This window comes from Peromyscus leucopus, chromosome 5 (genome assembly GCF_004664715.2).
Source record: "Peromyscus leucopus breed LL Stock chromosome 5, UCI_PerLeu_2.1, whole genome shotgun sequence".
NCBI lineage: Eukaryota > Metazoa > Chordata > Mammalia > Rodentia > Cricetidae > Peromyscus > Peromyscus leucopus.
Window position 1 is genome coordinate 126,440,515 of NC_051067.1, and position 20,754 is coordinate 126,461,268.

General features: G+C 41.0%; 1 pseudogene; it reads right to left on the reverse strand.

Moving 5' to 3' along the window:
• LOC114682465 overlaps positions 1–20,754 on the reverse strand; it is an 83,658-nt pseudogene that overhangs the window by 40,772 nt on the left and 22,132 nt on the right.

Sequence of the window (20,754 nt, forward strand, 5' to 3'; positions counted from 1 at the left end):
GAGAGACTGCACCTTCACCAGCAGTAGAAGCTTTAAGAAAAGCTGTCATACCCAGCTCAGAAATCATGTGCTCATAGGAACGATGAGATAATTTCGGAACTTCAGTGAACCTGTTGAACTTACTCATGAGGCCACAGCTGAGAACCCCTGGTCTTATTATCTTCCCATCCCCCTTTTGCCCAGGAAAAACCAGATGAGCAAAGGTAATTGGTTCTCTTCTACCTTGGACATCATTCTAACACACAGGCCAACTTAAGGGCACAGTCTGGTACTTTTGTCCTGGTCACTCTACAGAGTTTGTTTCCATGAAAAAAACATGGATTTTCTCAAAGAATCGGGATATTTAAGATGCCTTTGCTTTGAGAGACAGTGCCATAGAAAGAGTTCTTGGACAGTCTTAGCAATGAGTCAGTGGTTGCAGGGCAGATGTTTACAGTGTTCTCAGAGATGTGATCCACAGCAGAAGTGTGGGGGGTTCTGGGTGCAACTACTTTGGATTCTGTCACAGGCAAGTAGTTGTGCACAGAGGACTGTCAGGGAGGGGAGATGTTCTTGGTCTTGAAGCCTGATTCAATAAATGCCTCTGAAGTCATTAAGGGAAGCAGGGTAACTGTGCAGTTTAGTACAACTGGCAGTGACTTCTCGGGTGAGAGCACTGTTCTTTCCAAAAAGCTCCAAGAGCCACAGCTAAAACTCTTTATGCACAGCCCCACCCCTGCAAATGTCCACCTGCCTTTGACTCTGGGGCTCAGATACAGGTAAGCAGGATGCTATTATTATCTGTTCAGCAGGTTGGGGGATTTTGCTGCAAGATTTTCTTTGTGAGAAATTCTTGGAATTCAGACTGATGCTGGAGATGTTTCTAAATTGGAGATGTCTAAGTTTGGGGGTTGTGGTTTTTATTGTGTCCAGGGTTTATTTTGTAATTCTCAGGACACACTAGACTGGGGCAGTAGGAGAATGGGTCATAGGAACTATGGGAGTCCAGTCCCTTGATAGTCCTCTCCCAGGGTGTGGGAAGAATCTACAACCAGCTGATAATCTAATCTATGATGATATAAAATGAATCTATGTACACAAAAGTCTTTAGTCTGTAGGGAGCCGCTATTCAAAGATGGCGCTGGCTTCCTGGTAGCCTAGCTGTAAACAACTCCATATTTGGCTATGATGCACGAGTATGGTAATTGGCTCTATGTCCTCAGCCTATCCCGTGGCTCCCCGTGCTTGCATTCTGGCGGGACCCAATCACAGTACGGCACGTTTGCCTGATTCCCTATATAAGCAGCTGCAGTTTAGTCCTCGGGGCCCCTCACCTCCCGCTCTCCCTTAACCAAGAGGCGCTCCAATAAAGTGTGATCTGAGAAGAATACTCGCGTGGTGGTCGTTCTTCCTCGCTGATCGAGGAGCGCGCCACAACTGGTGCCGAAACCTGGGACGGGAAGAAAACTTCGGACACCAGGTGAGGGGTCGAAGAGGATTCAGAACTCAACACGGAGGGGTGACGTCGGTAAGTTCTTCAGGAACAGTGACGTCGGTAGTAAGTTCGCCAGGAACGGCTACGACGTCGGTAAGTTCTCCAGGTATGCTGATTACTGGGATTAATCCGCAGCCCTTCGCTCAGACATGGTAAACGGGTATCGGTAATGGGGGCGTTACCTCGACATTAGTCCATACACTTTATTCTTCTCAGTCACTTCTCTCTCTACACAGCAATGACTGTTCTCATGCCTAGCTCCTTTCTTGCCTCATTTCTCTCTACATTAATCTGCTATCCCCTCTAAGTTATATCTTAATTCCTTCATCTTACTGCTGCCTCATCTAGGTTCTCATCCATCTAGATCTTTCCCATCTTAGTTCCTCTCCCCTTTCCTTCTTCCTCATCTTGTTCTTCCTCCTCAGTTCTTCCCCAACTGGCTCTTCATCATCTTCCATCTTGTTCCTCTAGGACTCTCTTCTAGCCCTTCAATCTACTTCTTCCCCATCTCAGTTCATTCCTCCCCAGGTCTTACCCATCTAGTTCTTCCATTCTCTTTTCTCTTCTCTGTCTAGCCCTTCTCTGAAATTAAAACTGCCCATTTATCTCTTTGATCCTTCACTCTCCAAGCTATCTCTGCTCCTGCCGTTTCTGGCAAGTGTGCTCAGTCACTAGGCAACTTGGCTGGGCAACTTCCATCACAGCTAGATGGACCTGTAAGTTGGAACCCTTAGGTTCTGAGTTAATTGATAAGGGTGGATCTAAAACTAGACATAAGACTTTGGAAAGGAGAAGGTTAAGCTTAATTAGCACATCCACCAGGCCTCAAACTGGTAGTCTGGATGCTTAAGTCTGTTCTTAGAGAGTACAGAAGTATCTCTGATAAAATACTTTGGTCCATTCAGGGATAGTCCTGGCCAGAATACTGCTAATGATGATAATGACAGAAAGGCCTGAAATTAGGGATCCTGGCTGCATTGATGCACAGGAAGTTGTCTAAATATTCTTTTAGTAGCGAGGAAATGCTACCCAAATGATGGAAAAGCCACAATAGCAAACAAGAAATTCATAGTAGGGAATGGTTAATAATCAAAAGTTAATATCACCAAGACTCCTTGAGCCTCAGCTTGACCTCTGCAAGACCCTTGGCTTCTTCTAGGTGTTAACTTGTCATAATCAGCTGAAATCCCACTTCATATATTTTTATGGCTTGCAGCAAATTGGGGTGTTTCTTCAAATAGTTTGAGGATTAGCCTAATTTCTCCTCACCTGCTCCCTCATCCAGGCAACACAATGGCCTCTAGGATGGGGATGGGGTAGGGACAGGTCAATGTCAGGTTTAGGGATGGACCTTTCCCCTGATCAGTGTCTGATCCCAAGAAATTCCTTTTAGACAAAAGCCAACATTTCCTCAGGGGTTTGAGAAAATATTTTCTACTTGCTAAAAAGAGCCATTCTCCTTATTTCTGCCAAAAAGGACCTTTGGCTCTTCAGTACATACACCTGTGGTACCTATTAGCACATCAAGGTCAATACTGGCCTCTAGGCTCCTTCAGTTCCTACTCACAAGTACTTGTTAAACCAGTGGTTTCCCCTTTAACACACTGTGCAGAGCTGCTATTTTAGTTTCTTTACTGGACTCTGTTCATTCAGTCACTAGGCTTATCCTCTAGCCAGAAGGCTGGCCAGGGAGAAGAGAGGCAGTGGGCACAGACTGCAGTTGCACAGATTGACGTGATAAGAGTTTGCAGAGCCATTGGGTGATCAGAGACTTTCTTTCCACAGTGAATGCAGGGCAGAGCAGGGCAGGGCAGGACAGGGCCTGGAGCTGCTCTTCTAGTGCCTGTTCAAGGGAACTGGGAAAAACGAAAACAACAATCAAAATGCCCACAGCAACTTGTGGACCATAAGTTGAAGAGACTTGTTACCATGGATGTTAAAAGCCACATTTCTGTAGGGAGTAATTTTTAACGCTGTCTTTTCTGACAACTCCCTTTGCCATGGCCCATCTCAACCCTGCTTTCTCTAGCTGGAAGAAACGCACATACAGACAGGCTAAACAACCAGCCACAGAGCAGAGCCTTTCGGGGTTCTCCTTTTGTTTCCCCCTCTGACTTGTGGCTTTTGCACTCTGTTGTTCAGACCTACATCTTATCCTTCTAAATGTGATTATTGACATTCCTGGGCAAAGCTGGTAGTCTCCTTGCATAGCCCTTTGAAGTTGTTCAGAAGGGGCTATCAAGAGAAAAACAATGAAAGCATGAAATTTGTAGGCAAATGGATGGAACTAGAAAAAATCCTCCTGAGTGGGGTAACCCAAACCCAGAAAGACAGTTATGGTATGTACTCACTCATAAGGGGATTCTAGATATAAAATAAAGAACAATCAGACCACAGCCCATAGAACCAAGGAGGCTATATAAATAGCATGGAGGTCCCTAGGACGACTGTGGCTTATAATAAATTCGGTTTTACTCAATTATTGAAAAAAAATAGTCAAATGAATGGAAACACATGAACTATGAACCAAAGGCTGAGGGGCCCCCAGCTGGATCAGGTCTTCTGAATAGGTGAGACAGTTGATTGGCTTGATCAGTTTGGGAGACAACTAGGCAGTGGGACCGAGTCCTGTGCTCATTGCATGAGTTGTGTGTTTGAAACCTGGAGCTTATCCAGGGACACTTGGCTCAGTCTGGGAGGAAGGGTCTGGACCTGCCTGGACTGAGTCTACAAGGTTGATCGCAGTCCTCTGGAGAGGATTTGCCCTGGAGGAGATGGGAATGGGGGTTGGGCTGGGGGTAAGGGGAGGAGGTGGGAGGGGGGAGAATAGGGGAACCTGTGGCTGATATGTAGAACTGAATGGTATTGTAAAATAAAATAAATAAAATTTAAAAAAGAAGGGGCTGTCACATGTCCTAGAAGGATAAGGAACTTATCAGAGTGACTTTTCCCTTCTAGTTACTTCTATGCACATTTGAAGGAGGGAGGTTGTCAAAGATATGTTTGCAATAGTCTCTCTGCAAACACAGAAGTTAGAAGTCCTCACAAGAATGTATGCACATAGCTCTAGGATTAACCTCTGCACGAAAGGAACTAATGGGCAGGTTGCCACTTAGTATCCACACCCACCATACCTGACAGGTAAAGTCCTTCTCTGGTTTGAACTTTAAGGAGCCTCTCCTGACCTTCAAGGAAGGGTCACCATGAGGTTAACATTCATCTTTAGGGCTATGATTTCAGATCCACTTCTCCATATTTCAAGATTCAAAGGGCAGAAAAGTCACAGAAAAATACTTTCCAATGAAGTTAAGTTTTTATTTAATAGATAGGAAGAATTAGGATAGCACTTGATATGGCAAGACACTATCTGATCAATGTGTGGACAGAATTCTATAGTGTGTTAGTCCATGGGTGTCAATTTGTCTTGTACGACTGTATGGAAAAGCACAGGGTGGGGTCAGGGAGAAACAGGAGCTCTTGTGGTACTGATATGCTGTGGTTAGGCATGTTATTAATTACTTTCACATCTTCCTGACTTATGGCAATCTCAGTGTTCCAAAGTGGTGTCTTAGCATCTTTATTACATAGAGTTTCCAAGCCCAGCAACATAGTAGGGGAAATATGGATTTTTAGCTCACAGGGCCAGGTTACAGTGCATTTTGCAGAAATCAAGGCAGGAACACAGCTAGTCACATCACATCCACAGTCACCAGCGAAGAGAAACTCATGCACCCTGTGGCCCACTTGCCTTTGCTGATGCTCTAGGTTTTATCACTGTTACACAGTTCAGGTCTCAGCCAATGAAACGATTCTGCCCATTTTCAGGGCCGCTCTTCCTATCTCAATGAATAATCTATAAAACACACAGATATGCACAGAGTCAACCAGATTAAAATAATTCCTCCACAACTAGGCAGTGGGACCAAGTCCTGTGCGCATTGCATGAGTTGGCTGTTTGAAACCTGGAGCTTATGCAGAGACACTTGGCTCAGTCTGGGAGGAAGAGACTGGACCTGCCTGGACTGAGTCTACCAGGTTGATCCCAGTCCTCCGGGGAGGATTTGCCCTGGAGGAGGTGGGAATGGGGGGTAGGCTGGGAGTAAGGGGAGGGATTGGGACGGGGGAGAAAAGGGGAACCCATGGCTGATATGTAGAAGTGAATAGTATTGTAAAATTTTATATATATATACATATATATATATAAAGAAAAAGAAAAAGGGAAAAAAATAATTCCTCCCTGAGAGTCCTTCTTCCCAGTTGGCTCTTGTTTGTGTCAGTCTGATAACAAAATCTAACATGTACAATGCCTCAGCATCATTTCCTGGCTTAGACCAGATTTATTACCTGAGTCTAGAGTCTCCAATGAAACTGTAGGCCTGATCCTCTTATATAGGAAAGGACTTGCAAAGGAATTTCCTAAATGTGTCTTTCCCATAAGGAAACCCAAGTTACATATGCCAGATTCCAGGTTTTTGATGACCTTCAGTACACAATAAGAGCAGGCCACTTTGAACTGCTCCACACAGTGGACATCACCCCAGGATACCCATGCTGACCACACAGAATTTAGTCACACTGTAAGCCCCTCACTCTCCTTTAGGTACTTGTTCTAAGCTGTGCCAGCTTCTTTCTGTGGCACAACCAATGCCTGACCCTTTGCTGTTTCCATCCTAAACCCAAAAGAACACATCTATTTTTTTAAAGTGGTGATAACCAGGAGTCTGTCCCCAGCATATTTGATGGACTTTTCTCAGGTGCATCATATCCTCTTCTGCACCCTTTCTTCTAGAACAGATGGAGCCAGGAACTGGTGTGGGCACCCTTAATGCATAGTGCTGAGGAGAGCCAGGCACTGAGATGGACCTGAACTTTCCACTTTCTGAGAAAGGCCTCCATGAACATCACCGTGGATACACCTCTGACCAAAGATATCATCCACACTTCCAAGGCCAGCAGGAAGCTGCTCTCTGACTTGTTTGTAGAGGTCCAGTGGTCCTTGTGCTCATGAATGCCTATGATTTGTTTTCTGATCAGTGTGTTGTGTTCAGAGGGCAGGTTTGCTGTATTGATAATTATTTGGTTTTTAGGAAGTTACAGTAGCCAAAATTGGATATAGTAAAAATAAAATATGTATTATGGCTATCAGTAACATGAAAGAAGAGATAGAGGAGCTAGACAGACACACAGGCATGCAGACAGCCAGACACACACACACCCAGCCACCCACACACTCACACATCCCTGAGCCAACCACCACACACAAAAACATGAAAGGAGAAGGGAGCAAGGTACCAAGATTCAGGTGGAAAATGTTCCTGGCCAAACGGGGCCAAAGGAAATTGAAACATAGAATTTGGAGCTTGGGTCTTGGTGCTCTACTGGTACATGGTGGTGGTGGTGGTGGTGGGTTCTAGGACAGAATTATCATGGGCTATCCTTAGTTCCATCCAGCCACAACTCCCACAATCAAGGAAGAGCCAAGAGTCCACTTTTTTCCCTGCCTACCTCTGGCTCTGACAGGAACATTCTTCTTGAGCAGACACCAAGACATCCACACATCCCCCCCCACACACCTACTTTGCAAGCACTCACAAACCCCTCCTCCTCTCCTTCCTCCTACACCTTCTCCTCCTCTTCCTCCTCTGCTCAGGACATCCTTCTCCTCCTGCTGATCCTCCTGGAGAATACAAGAAGACTGGACAGTGGCAATCTGGTTAGAGAGAGTTCCGGGGATGTGGGTGGCCACGATGGATTTTGCTTCTCTCTTTGGAACTTGGAATGGCAGCTCTTCAGTTCCTAGTTGTACTCCCAACCCACCTCTGCCCTCCATGTGAAGTGCAGACCCACCCCTTCCCCAGGAGGAGGGAGAAAGGCACACTGGCCAGTGTGGAAGATGCTCCTCAGCCTCCTGAACCTACAGAAATTGGAACTTGGAACTAGGATCTTGGTGCTCTGCTCCTGCATGTTGACAGGGGGAGCAGTTTCCAAAGAGAAGGGCTGGGGATGTAGCTCTGGGAGAGTGCCTACCTAACATGCATGGGGCCCATGTTTGAGATCCATCAATGCAAACACAGACACAGACACACAGACAGACACACACACACACACAGACACACACACACACAGACACAGAGGACGGACACACACACACACATAGATTGATATTTTATTTGTATGTTAATAAATAAAGCATGCCTGGATATCAAGGGGGAAAGGTCAGCCATTTTTAAGTAAACATAGAAGTCAGGCAGTGGTAGCACATGCCCTCAATCTGATCAGGTGGCAGGCAGGGTCTATGTGTGTTCAAGGACACACTAGGGAATAGCCAAGCATGGTGACACACGCCTTTAATCCCAGTACCAACCATAGAGACCTGGAGGTCTGTACAGACAGGCAGTAACAAGGAAGTGAGGTAGATGGGCTAAAAGAAAATGAGAGAGCAGAACAGCAAGGCAATAAAGGTGTGTGTAGACAGGAAGTAACACACTTTTGGTAGCTGCCGAGCTGTAGAGTTAATGTTGGTGGCTATCACTAGTTCCCTGATCTCTAAGGCTTTCTCCCCTCTATTTGGCTGCATCTTTTATTTAATAAGACCACATAAAAATTCAGCTACATTTGATAGCCCATAGTGGGGCAGGAATTCATAAAAAAAAAAAAAAGTCACTCTGCTGTGGCCTTGCTGGCCCCAGCTAAGCCAGAGCAAAAGGCCAGAGCTTCACTCAGCTGAAGATGCTAAGGGGTAGAGCTGCAAGTGGCCAGACTGCTTGTGGGGATCCAGAGCCCCTGGCTCAGGAGCCTGGCTCAAGCCGGAGAACATGGCCGGACTTTCTTTAGGTGATTTTTTTCTCCTGGTGGCTAGTAGGCTCTCTCAGGCGCTCTCAATCTCTCTCTCTCTCTCTCTCTCTCTCTCTCTCTCTCTCTCTCTCTCTCTCTCTCTCACCCTGGATTACCACCATGCTAGGTAGCTGCTTTGAATCTCCCTCAGACTTCTACTATTCTATGCAGACTTTGTAAGTCAATTAAGATATCAGATATCTTAAAGGGAGAAACTAGTTAAAAGAGAAATTTTCTTCCACATAAAAAATGGGAAATCCACATCAGTCATCAATCAATACAATCTCTCACAGTTATTGCAACCAACCAGTATGATCTGGTCAAGTCATCAATTGATGCTCCCTCAAATGACTCTAGCCTATGGCATGTTGATAGCTGAAGCAAACTAGGACATACAGACAATATATGAGAGTATTTTAAAAATTCAAAACTAATGGATTAACCATATAAACCACTGAAGTACCAAAATCCTAAAGAAGGATGATAGCAAAAACTGGACAGCACAGATATGCCAAGAAATAAGCAAAGGAAAGATTCTATGATCAAGTGGAGAAAAATAAAACAGTTTCTCCACAGATAGTCCCCAAACCAACAAAAACTTTAGGAACTCATAACAAACAGTAAATTTTCAGAATACAAAAACAGGTGAATGTCTGTCATTTTCAGAGAAACTAAAATATAATTAGGTTATAATTAATAAAATTAATTAGGTAACCATTAATAAAATAACCAAACAATGATGGCACTACTGATAAAGGGAGACACCAGGCAGACCTATACATACAACACTGACTTTTAAACAAGAACTACAAGATTATAATCAAATCAGAGAAATCACTGGCCAGCATTCGCCCTCTGTTCTCCAGTTCTCTCCATTGCCAAAGGAGAGAATGGGTTGGGAGTGCAGTGCTGGGTCCCCAAGATGGGAGGGCGTGGCTTAATGCATTCTGATGTGTCAACACTGTAGAAACTAGTTCTGACTGTGAATACATGTCATTCCCTCCGGAGAAAGAAAACGATGCCTGATAGGATCACTTAGACACCATTTTGTTTTTTATGATTGATGATTGAAAGTAAGTCTGCATTACAGTAAGGAAATGAAAACTTTTAAAAACAGAAGCAAGATGACATATTTTAAAGAATCATTGTATGATTTGTATTATACAGCATGCAAAGCAACTAGTTTTGCTCTAATTGCTTTATAAGCCACAAGAACTTTTGAAAACATTTATCCCCAGCTTTATGTGTCTATTTGGGTGTGTGAGAGAATGTCTTCCATGAGTTATAGGTGACACACCAGCAAAGAGGGTGTCAGACACCCTGGATCTGGAGTAGCAGGTGGTTATGAGCCTCCCAATTTGGGTGTTGGTATCTGAATACAGTCATCCCCAAGAAGAATACTTGCTAAGTGACCTGCCCAGCCCTCATTGTATTTTTTATCCAATAAGCTAAGAGATTTTTACAGGCTAACCATGATAACAGCAAGCAAAAATAACCCAAATAAAGAAGAGTAAATAAACAACTGCTGAGAAATTGATGCATTAGTATTAAGATATTGCATATGCAAGCAAGACACTGCCCACTATCCACTGAACCCCTTTAAGCCTGTTCAAATATCTCAGACTGCACATAGCACACTTCCCAGCCCTGACTCCATATGCTGGGCTACAATTTTGGAAAAAGACTTCTGCTTTACCAAGTAACAGGTAGGGCCCTGCCCACAGCCAGCTAACACTCCTTAAAGCCCACTCAGCACATCAGACAACAGAGCCTCCCTTGGACTCCAAACTAGGGCACACAGCCCCAGCAGCCTTACAGGAAGTGAGGCTGCTCCTATGAACACTAGGTAAGACACTGTCCACTATACACTAAACCCATTTAAGACTGCTCAAGCCGGGCGGTGGTGGCGCACGCCTTTAATCCCAGCACTCGGGAGGCAGAGCCAGGCGGATCTCTGTGAGTTCGAGGCCAGCCTGGGCTACCAAGTGAGCTCCAGGAAAGGCGCAAAGCTACGCAGAGAAACCCTGTCTCGAAAAACCAAAAAAAAAAAAAAAAAAAAAAAAAAAAAAAGACTGCTCAAAAATCTTAGACTGCACACAATGCCCCACCCCCACCCATGGTGCGATATCCTGCTTTACAACTTTGGAAGACTTCTACTCTACCAGAGGCCAGGCAGGATCTAGGACTCCCAGGTCAAAAACTTCAGAAGAAATCAGCCTTCCTGGAGCACAGGTCAGATCTAGGTTCCCCAGCAATGGCAGCTATACAGGAAGAGAGGCTGGTCCTAGGGACCCCAAATGCCAGACAAGATCTAGGGGCTCCAGTATGTACTCTCTCTCTCCGGGACTCCATATCCTGGTCTACAACTTCGGAATAGGACTTTGGTCTTAGCAACGATCAGGCCAGATCTAGGGATCCCTATCCCCAAGAAACCTAGGGTGACACCCTGATGAAATCAAAGTTGGGCTTATCAGTAAAACTCTTGGCCACTTAGGCCAGAAGACCAGAGGGGAAAGAGAAACAAAGGAACAAAACACACATCTAACAAAGACAATTACATGAATTGACAACTATACCTAATATCACCCCAAATCCAGATGCCTAAATGCCAGTGTAAAGAACACAATCAGTATTAGAAAGTGCAGTATGGCATCACCAGAGCCTACCTACTCTACAGCAGCCAGACATGAACAATTCAACACAGCTGAAGCACAAGAAAATAACCTTATGAAGATGATAGAGGTCCTTAGGAAGGATATGAACAAATCCCTTAAAGAAACAAAAACTTGGAAGAAAACAATACATCCCTAAAACAAAACCGAGAAAAAGCAAACATTCCAAGACTTGAAATGAAAATAGAAGCCATAATGAAAACAAATGGAAGGAATCCTGGAAATGGAAAATCTGAGTAAGTGAACAGTAACTATAGATACAAGCATCACCAACAGAATACAGGAGATGGAAGAGAGAATCTCAGGCATTGAAGACTCAGTAGAGAAAGTAGATTCTTCAGTCAAAGAAAATAGTAAATCTAAAAAATTCCTACCACAAATTATCCACGAAATCTGGGACACTATGAAAAGACCAAACAAAAGAACAACAGAAATAAAAGAAGGAGAACAAACCCAGCTCAAAAACTTAGAGAATATATTTAAATTAAATCATAAAGGAAAATTTTCCCAACTTAAATAAGCACATGCTTATAAAGGTACAAGAAGCTTACAGAGTATCAAATAGGTTGGACCAGAAAAGAAAATCCCCTTACCACATAATAATCAAACACTAAACATTCAGAACAAAGAAAGAATATTAAAAGCAGCAAGAGAAAAGGCCTCATAACATGTAAAGGCAGACCTATTAGAATCATACCCAACCATCAACAGAGACCCTAATATCCAGAAGGGCCTGGACTGAGGACTTGCACACTACAAGAGACCATGGATGTCAGCCAGCAAAACCATCAGTCACCATAGATGGAAAGAAAAACAAGATATTTCATAACAAGATCAAATTGAAACAATATCTGTCCACAAACCAAGTCCTATAGATGGTACTAGAAAGAAATCTCCAACTCCAAGAAGTTAACTACAACCCATAAAAACACAAGCAATAAATAATCTCACACCACCAAAACCCAAAGAAGGGAAACACACACACACACACACACACACACACACACACACACAGACACACACTACAACCACCAACAACAAAATAACGGGAATTACCAATCATAGGACATTAATATCCTTTGATATCCATGGACTCAATTCACCAATAAAATGATATAGGCTAATGAATTGGATACAAAAACAGGATCCAACATTTTGCTGAATACAAGAAACACACCTCAGTCAGGTGGTAGTGGTGCATGCCTTTAATCCCAACACTTGGGAGGCAGAGGGAGGTGGATCTCTGTTCAAGACCAGCCTGGTCTACAAAGCAAGATCCAGGACAGGCACTAAAACTACACAGAGAAACCCTGTCTCAGAATACAAAAAAAAAAAAAAAAGAAAGAAAGAAAGAAAGAAACACACCTCAACATCTAAATTAGACATTACCTCAGAGTAAAGGGTTGAAAAGGATTTTCCAATCAAATGGATCTAAGAAGCAATATGGCACAGCTATCCTAATATCTAACAAAATAGACTTTCAAACAAAATTAATCAAAAGAGATGGAGAAGGGCATTTCATATTCATCAAAGGAAAAATGCACCAAGATGATGTCTCAATTCTGAACATCTATGCCTCAAATCGAAGGGCACCTACATTTGTAAAAGAAATATTACTAAAGCTTAAATCACTCAGAGCCCCACAGAATAATAGTGGGAGACTTCAACACCCCACTCTCAACAGTGGACAGATCATCCAGACAGATCATCCAACTAAACAGACAAATAAGGAACTAGCAGACATTACACTCAAATGTTCCTGACAGATAGTTACAGAACATTTTATCCAAACACTGAACAATGTTCTACTGAGTTACCACTGGATCAAGGAAGAAATAAAGAAGTTAAAGACTTCCTAGAATTCAATGAAAATAATGCAAAACATATCCAAACTTATGGCATATAATAAAAGCTGTCCTAAAAGGAAAGTTCATAGCACTAAGTGCCTTTATAAAAAATGTGGAGAGATCCCATACTAATGACTTAACAGCACATCTGAAAGCTCTAGAACAGAAAGAAGCAGACACACCTAAGAGGAGTAGATGGCAGGAAATAACTAAACTGAGGGCTGAAATGAATAAAATAGAAACAAAGAGAACAATACAAACAAGCAATAAAACAAAGAGTTGGTTCTTTGAGAAAATCAACAAGAGATAAATCCTTACTCAACTAACTAAAAGGCAGAGAAATGATACCCAAATCAACAAAACCAGAAACAAAAAGACTCCAAGGAAATACAGAGAATAATAGCACCTTTGTATCTCATCTCTATAACAACTCTTGCTACAAAAGCTTTGGTAAAAATCATTCTTCTTCACATACCAACTAAATGGACATTAGAAAAATTCTCAGAGGTGATTTCTTTCAGTAGATTTTGTGTTCTGTCTGCCTTTCATAGTCCAGTGATACCCCTAGTGTAGACAAGATGCTGGAGCTCTCACATCCATTTGATAAATGAGAGTGCAGCAAGGGTTAAATCAGAAAATCTGATGAGAGAAAGAAGTGGGTCGATAGGGCCTAAGCTGGAATTATATGCTGTTTCAGACCCATACAACACTGACTGTGAGACTCCTTTATAAGTGTATAATCCTTTAACCACTGCTTTCATCTTATTCATTCAGCCCTAAATACTCTGAGGCTCCAAGCTTCTATTTAATGAGTAAAAGTGTATTTTCATATTAGGCCACCATGAATATAACTGGCATGAGCCTGAGAATTGTGACACTTCTTAATATTAACTCCATGGAAAACATACTGAGAAAACTGCTGGGATCCATGGCAATTCTGTCATTTTATGAGAAGTCTGTATACTGTAGACTCATATGAACACATTAATAAAAAGAAAATGTCTATATAACATGATTTACTCTTTTGTTTTGTTGTAATGAGGTGGTTAGGGTGTAGGTAATATGCCCAAATGCATCAGAATACATGCACTAAATAAGTGTGATTTTATATCATATCAACTATTACAATGCAACACCCTTTTTTTTTCAGATAAAGCCCAGGTTTATTGTGTAAAGCACTCCTGGATAATGTTTCCCCTCCCCATAAGTTCAAATATGTCCTTGAATCATTACTGACATCCAAGCCAGGCTGAATAAGAAACAAGAAAATCTCAAGGGAATTTGTGAAAATATGAAAAACAAAATGAGGAGCAACAATCCACCATCCTTCCACAGACACTCTTACTTAAAAAGTATGATCACACACCGCATGATATTTAAATAAACAATGGACCATTTAGATGAGGATCCCATTCTATACATTACAGCATAAAAATACATATCACTAAGCAAAAGCTCAATAGAAGATGAACAAAAGCCACTGAAGAATTTAGGAAACCCAAAATAAACTTCACTAAATGGATTTGCCACACATGGCACACTTTAGTTTCTACCTCAAATGTTTCAAAATAGAAACCATAATGAAGTGGTCTGTACCAATAGTCTTGAGTGAACATAGGAAGTAATTTACTTCCTTCAAGGCTATGATGAACTATAAATGAAACAAGATTTTTTTTCTTGAAGCCATGGAAAACTGTGATGTCTAAAGGCTTTACCAAATCATTTACATGAATAGGGGTTTTCTCTTGTATGAGTTGGTTCCAATTTCCTGACTTCAAAATGATATAAATAGGCTTTAAAATATTTACAGGGCTAGAGACATGGACAGACAGTAAGGAAAAGTTCATTCCCAGGTCCAAAGTCTGGTTTTTGACAACTTCCTGTGATTCTTGCTAAAATAAGATCCAAGGCAATAACATTATTGGGTACGAGCATGCACATTCACATATGCACACAGATATATACTGACACCACAAAATTAAAATTAAAACAACTCTTTAAACAAACAATTATTAACTGATGAAAGTTTTTCTATTCTAAGCATTTATTCCTATAACACAGGTGTTGAGGTATCTAACGGTTTACTTTCAGAGCTTTTCGTCAGCATGAATTGGTTCATGTAACAGAAAAGAAACATGTAGACTTGAAGCCAGAGAAATCAACCCTTCTAAGTTGGTGGTATCATTTGGGAAGATTTAGAAAATGCTGCCCTGCTGTCAGTAGGGGTAGGCTTTGAGAATTTACATCCACACACCATTTCCAGTTCCAACTCTCTACTTGGTGGTGCAGGTTAAGGAAGTGAGTTCTTAGCCTCCTGCTTTAGCTGCCATGTCTGGCATTTGTTGCCACGCCAATTTCATGGTCATCTTGTATTCCTCTGGAACCAAGAGCCAAATTTAACTCTTATAAATTGACATAGACATTATATTATAATAACAGAAAAGTAACTGATACAAATCCATCAAGTTTTACACCTTATTTATTTAATGTAATTAAAGAGAAATATAAAATCTAAAAGAGTTACATTAACATCTAAATTTATAGTATGAGAGTTCCAGCTCTGGAGAGAAAGATACCCTGACTGTCAGAAGTCAGGCTATACCTACAGCTGTGAAAGGAAGGTATCCTGGATATCTACAAGTGTGAGGGGAAAGGTATTCTGATTATTGGGAAGTCAGGCTATACCAGAAGCTGTGGAGGAAGGGTACTCTGGATACCTACAGATCTGAAAAGAAAGGTACCCTAGATAACCAAAGCAGTGAGGAGTAAGAAATACTGACTGTCCCGGAAGTCAGGCTACACCCAAAGCTATGTCCCAGTGGGGAAAGATTTCCCCTCAGTATGTGGTAATCCTGCTCCTCTCTGAGAGGGAGCCATTACAGCAGGGTTCCTCACCACTCTGCTAAGATATATCCAGTGGAGATATCCATTGCTGCTCTGCTCCACTTCCCTAAGGGAGTTTCACAGGAGATTTGTCCATCACTTCTCTGTTGCACTCCACAAAGAGTTTCCCAGCAGAGTTGTCCATTTCTTCTGAATTCTGGACCAGATTGTTACTTCTCTGCTTCACTGATGGGGAAACCCAGAAGGAATGTAGCAGTCCGTTCTGGCTCTGGTGAATAGATGCCAACTCTGCTCTCCTCCCTTAGTGGAGTTTCCCAGCAGAGGTATCTGTTGCTTCTCTGCTCTACTCCCAGAGACGTTCCAGGCAGAGCTGCCATGTGTTTCTCTGCTCCACTCCACTAGGAAGGTTCCCAGTAGAGGTGTCCATTGATTCTCTGCTCTGCTCCAACTAGGGAATTCCTGAGCAGAGATTCTACTCAGCTCTGGCAAAAGAAGTTCTTCATCCAAAACTTATTCAAGAGATTCATTTGGGAGGGGGAATCCAGGAGGATGGCTCCCTCTCCCGGGGTGGAAAAAGGCAGCTCAAAACTGAACAGGCACAAAACTTACATGGGGCTTCTTAGGTCCGAGTTTTTTCAGGGAGATTTCTCAGCATGAGAAGTGGTCAGATTTCAATCCCTGAAATTGAAGAAACTCAGAGATAGGCTGGATTTTGTTCTCAGTGACATTTGATTTTGTGCTTAGGGATTGGTTGGTTTCATGCTCACTTGGACAGGGGTAGAGTGTGTTTCTTTGGCTCTGGATTCAGGGCCAAAGTGTGTGTCTTTCACTGATTCAGGTTTCAGAATCAGAGTGTCTTTCTTTAGGCGGCCATTTTACCCTACAAATAGGGTTTCATAAATCATATTTTTCCATGCTCTGCGGGGGTAAACAATATAAAAATGGACATCATAAAGTTTGAAAAGATTGCTGTCACTGTCAAATTATTTTCTACAGCATAAATACTCTTGAGTAGTTGAATGCAAGTGTCTTGGATAAAGATCTTATCAAATATTTTATAAGTACTTCCAACAAGTACTCAAAGTCTCTATAATATGCAAAGGCTCTAACAGATAGATAACACTCAAAAAGATCTACTCCTCTACAAAGTGCATAACTTTACTACACTGACTATATTTTTAGGGCTTGTCTGCAGTATGAATTTTTCTCATGATTTCAAAGACTACTCATACATGCAAAGGCTTTACCACACTGATTACATTCATAGGGTTTCTCTCCACTATGTGTTCTTTTAGGCATTTCAAGAGCATTGTTACAAGAAAAGGCTTTACCTCATTGATTACATTTACAGGGTTTCAATCCAGTATGTGTTCTTTTATGCCCTTGAAGATGGTTGTGTCAAACAAAGGCTTTACCACATTGATTACATTCATAGGGTCTCTCTCCAGTATGTATTCTTTTATGTATTTGGATGTAACTGTGATGAGAAAAGGCTTTACCACAAAGACTACATTCATAGGGTTTCTCTCCAGCGTGCAAACTTTTATGTCTTTGAAGATTACGGTGTTCTGCAAAGGTTTTACCACACTGATTACATTCATAGGGTTTCTCTCCAGTATGTGTCCTTTTATGCATTTGAAGAGCATTTTTATGAGTGAAGGCTTTACCACATTGATTGCATTCATAGGGTTTCTCTCCAGTATGTGTTCTTTTATGTATTTGGATATAATTGTGATGAGAAAAGGCTTTACCACAAAGATTACATTCATAGGCTTTCCTCTCTAGTATGTAAACTTTTATGTCTTTGAAGATGATGGTGTTGTGCAAAGGTTTTACGACATTGATTACATTCATAGGGTCTCTCTCCAGTATGTGTTCTTTTATGTATTTGGAGATCATTGTGAACTAGAAAGCCTTTACCACATTGATTACATTCATAGGGTTTTTCTCCAGTATGTATTCTTCTTTTATGTATTTGGAAATTCTTGTGACGTGCAAAGGTTTTACCACATTCATTGCATTCATAGGGTTTCTCTCCAGTATGGGTTTTATTGTGCATATCAAGAGTATTTTTACGAGTGAAGGCTTTACCACATTCATTGCATTCATAGGGTTTCCCTCCAGTATGTGTTCTTTTATGCTGTATAAGAATACTGCGCCATGCAAAGGCTTTGCCACAAAGATTACATTCATAGGGTTTCTCTCCAGTATGTGTTCTTTTATGGATTTTGAAACCCTTGTGATGTGCAAAGGCTTTACCACATTGATTGCATTCATAGGGTTTCTCTCCAGTATGTGTTCTTTTATGGATTTCAAGAGTACTTTTATGAGTGAAGGCTTTACCACATTCATTGCATTCATAGGGTTTCTCTCCAGTATGTGTTCTTTTATGCGATTGAAGAGCATCCTGACGTGCAAAGGCTTTTCCACATTGATTACATTCATAGGGTTTCTCTCCAGTATGTGTTGTTTTATGGTGTTTTAGAGTACTGTCTCTTGCAAAGGTTTTACCACAAAGATTACATTCATAGGGTTTCTCTCCAGTATGTGTTCTTTTATGGAGTTTAAGAGAAATGTGCCATGCAAAGGCTTTGCCACAAAGATTACATTCATAGGGTTTCTCTCCAGTATGTGTTCTTTGAAGATGACTGTCATTTGCCAAAGCTTTATCACATTTAGTATACACAAGTTTCTCTCCAGTATGACCTCTTTCATGCCTACAAAGATAATTGGCAAGTGTAAGGGCTTTACAATATTCAATACAGGGTTGAATCTTCATATCTGTATGAATTAATTTTACAATTAGGTCCAGTGGTAAAAAGGAATATGATCTTAAGGATTTATCACTGTGTTTACACTCATGTTGTTCCCCTCCATGAAGGGTTGTTTTGCATCTTTGAAAATATCTGTAATGGTAAGATCATTTATTACATGGTTCACATTTACTGAGTCTCTTTTCTATATTAGATTTTTCATATATTTGAAGAGAACTGGAAAAACTCAGAGTTTTATCACCCTTATTGCGTTTATAAATTTTCCTATACTTTGAGTCATACTACATTTACTAGTTGAACTAGAACAAACAGAAATATTTACACAGTCCTAGTATTCACAGGGCTTTTCTGCAGTGTGAGTTTGTGGATGTATTAACAATGAAGCTGGAAAACCAATTACTTGTATACTTGAATCAAATTCAACAGTTATACTCAACATGGGGAATGCTACATATCTTCTAATTTTTTCTGAGAGGCATATTACATCTGTCCATATACCTGTGCTCATATGGCTCATATCCAAAGTAACATATGATGGACCTAGTAAAGGAAGAATAACAAAAGGTTTCCGCATTGAATTCACAGTTTGATTTTTTATTCCACATAGAAATGTGGTATAGGGATCAAGGTTTCTCCACAACAAATGTCCCTCGACTCTTCATTTTAAGTGTCCTACTCATTAAACTTAGCACAGTCACAACAAGCACATGACTAACACTAGCGTTACTATGGACTATTTGGCCATTAGAAAGTTTTGGAGACATACTTATTACCTCTTCAGCATACCATTTGTAATATGAGTAGTATGAAACTAAATAGATTGGCAGTTCTACACCATAGCTCTCATGGAGCTATGGTTCAAATGGTAATATCTGTTAAAGCATTGTTTCCTTGTCTTCTTTCTTTAAAAAATGCCTTGCAAATGCAATTTGCCTACCTGAAATTGAGGTATATGGTTCTGTGAGAATTTAGTAATCATCATTGCACATGAAACTGTGCTTATTTACACTGTTGCTTTTGTTTAAAGCTTACAGGACACATTACAATTTCTTTGGAGGCACATTTGTATCAGCTTGCACATCATAATTACCTTCCATGTCTTCTAGAACTTTGACAAGCTTCTTCAATATTATGGTCTTCCCAACTGTACCCTAAAATATAGTACCAAAAAAATGTATGGTATATTATTGAAAATTATGGGAAATTTAAGTAACTATCTTCAGTGAACCTTAGAGCCATGCCTGATTTATTCTCCTCACTCCTCTTTCTAATGAAACTATAGAAGAGCATCAAAAAACAAGGAACACCTGTCTTCTTATTTTAGAATATGAAGAAAAATTCACTCTTACCTATGGTAGTGAGGTTCCTGTAAGTCTCCAGCATAACATCTTTGTAGAGCTTCTTCTGAGAAGAATCCAGCAAAGCCCACTCTCCCGAAGTAAAGTCGATATGTACATCATCATAGGTCACTGCATTCTAAAACATCCCATACATGTGTACAACAGAAAGTATGATACTGGTAACATTATAAATATATAGTTCTTTGACAGTATAATCATATAATTCTTGTACTCCCCAAACTTATTCCATGATATAGACATTATAATGTAATCACCAAGTCCCTTTGGAAGGAAACTGAATAGGAGGTTCACCTCTGTCATTTCTGTACCCTGTGAATGGGATATCATCTTGCAAGAGAAATGCCTATTAAAAAACATAGAGAGATAAGTAAACAGATCCACAGTACACAGTATACATGAGAGAAATTGTATGAACAATTACTAACTACAAAAAATAAAAATAAGATGAACAAGTTGGGTATATTGGCTCATACCTTTAACCAGTCCACTCAAATCCAAGGCAGGTATATCTGCCTCAGAGCTGAGTGCCAGCCTAGTCTATGCAGCCAGTTCCAGGACAGTCAGAAGTATATGTAAAGACTCCCATTCAAAAATCAGTGAAACACAAAAAAAAATATATAAAGAACTCAGAGTTTTTGCTAATGTTTCTACAAAGAGTTCTGTATTTATCTTCTAGAAGCTTAAAGTGCCCCTATTGAAACTTACAAAAACATCAATAGATTTGACTAAAATGCACTGCATATTTAAACATATGGACAGATGAAAACATTAGCAATATAATGTTAATCATAATTGATCAAGACAGGGCAGTAGAGATGGCTAAGTAGTAAAGAGCTCTTGCTGATCTTGCATATAAGTGAACTCAATTGCCAGCACTCACTTGCAGGATCACAACTATCCATTATCCCAAGTTCAGGACTTTTGAGACTGTCTCTTGATCACTATGAG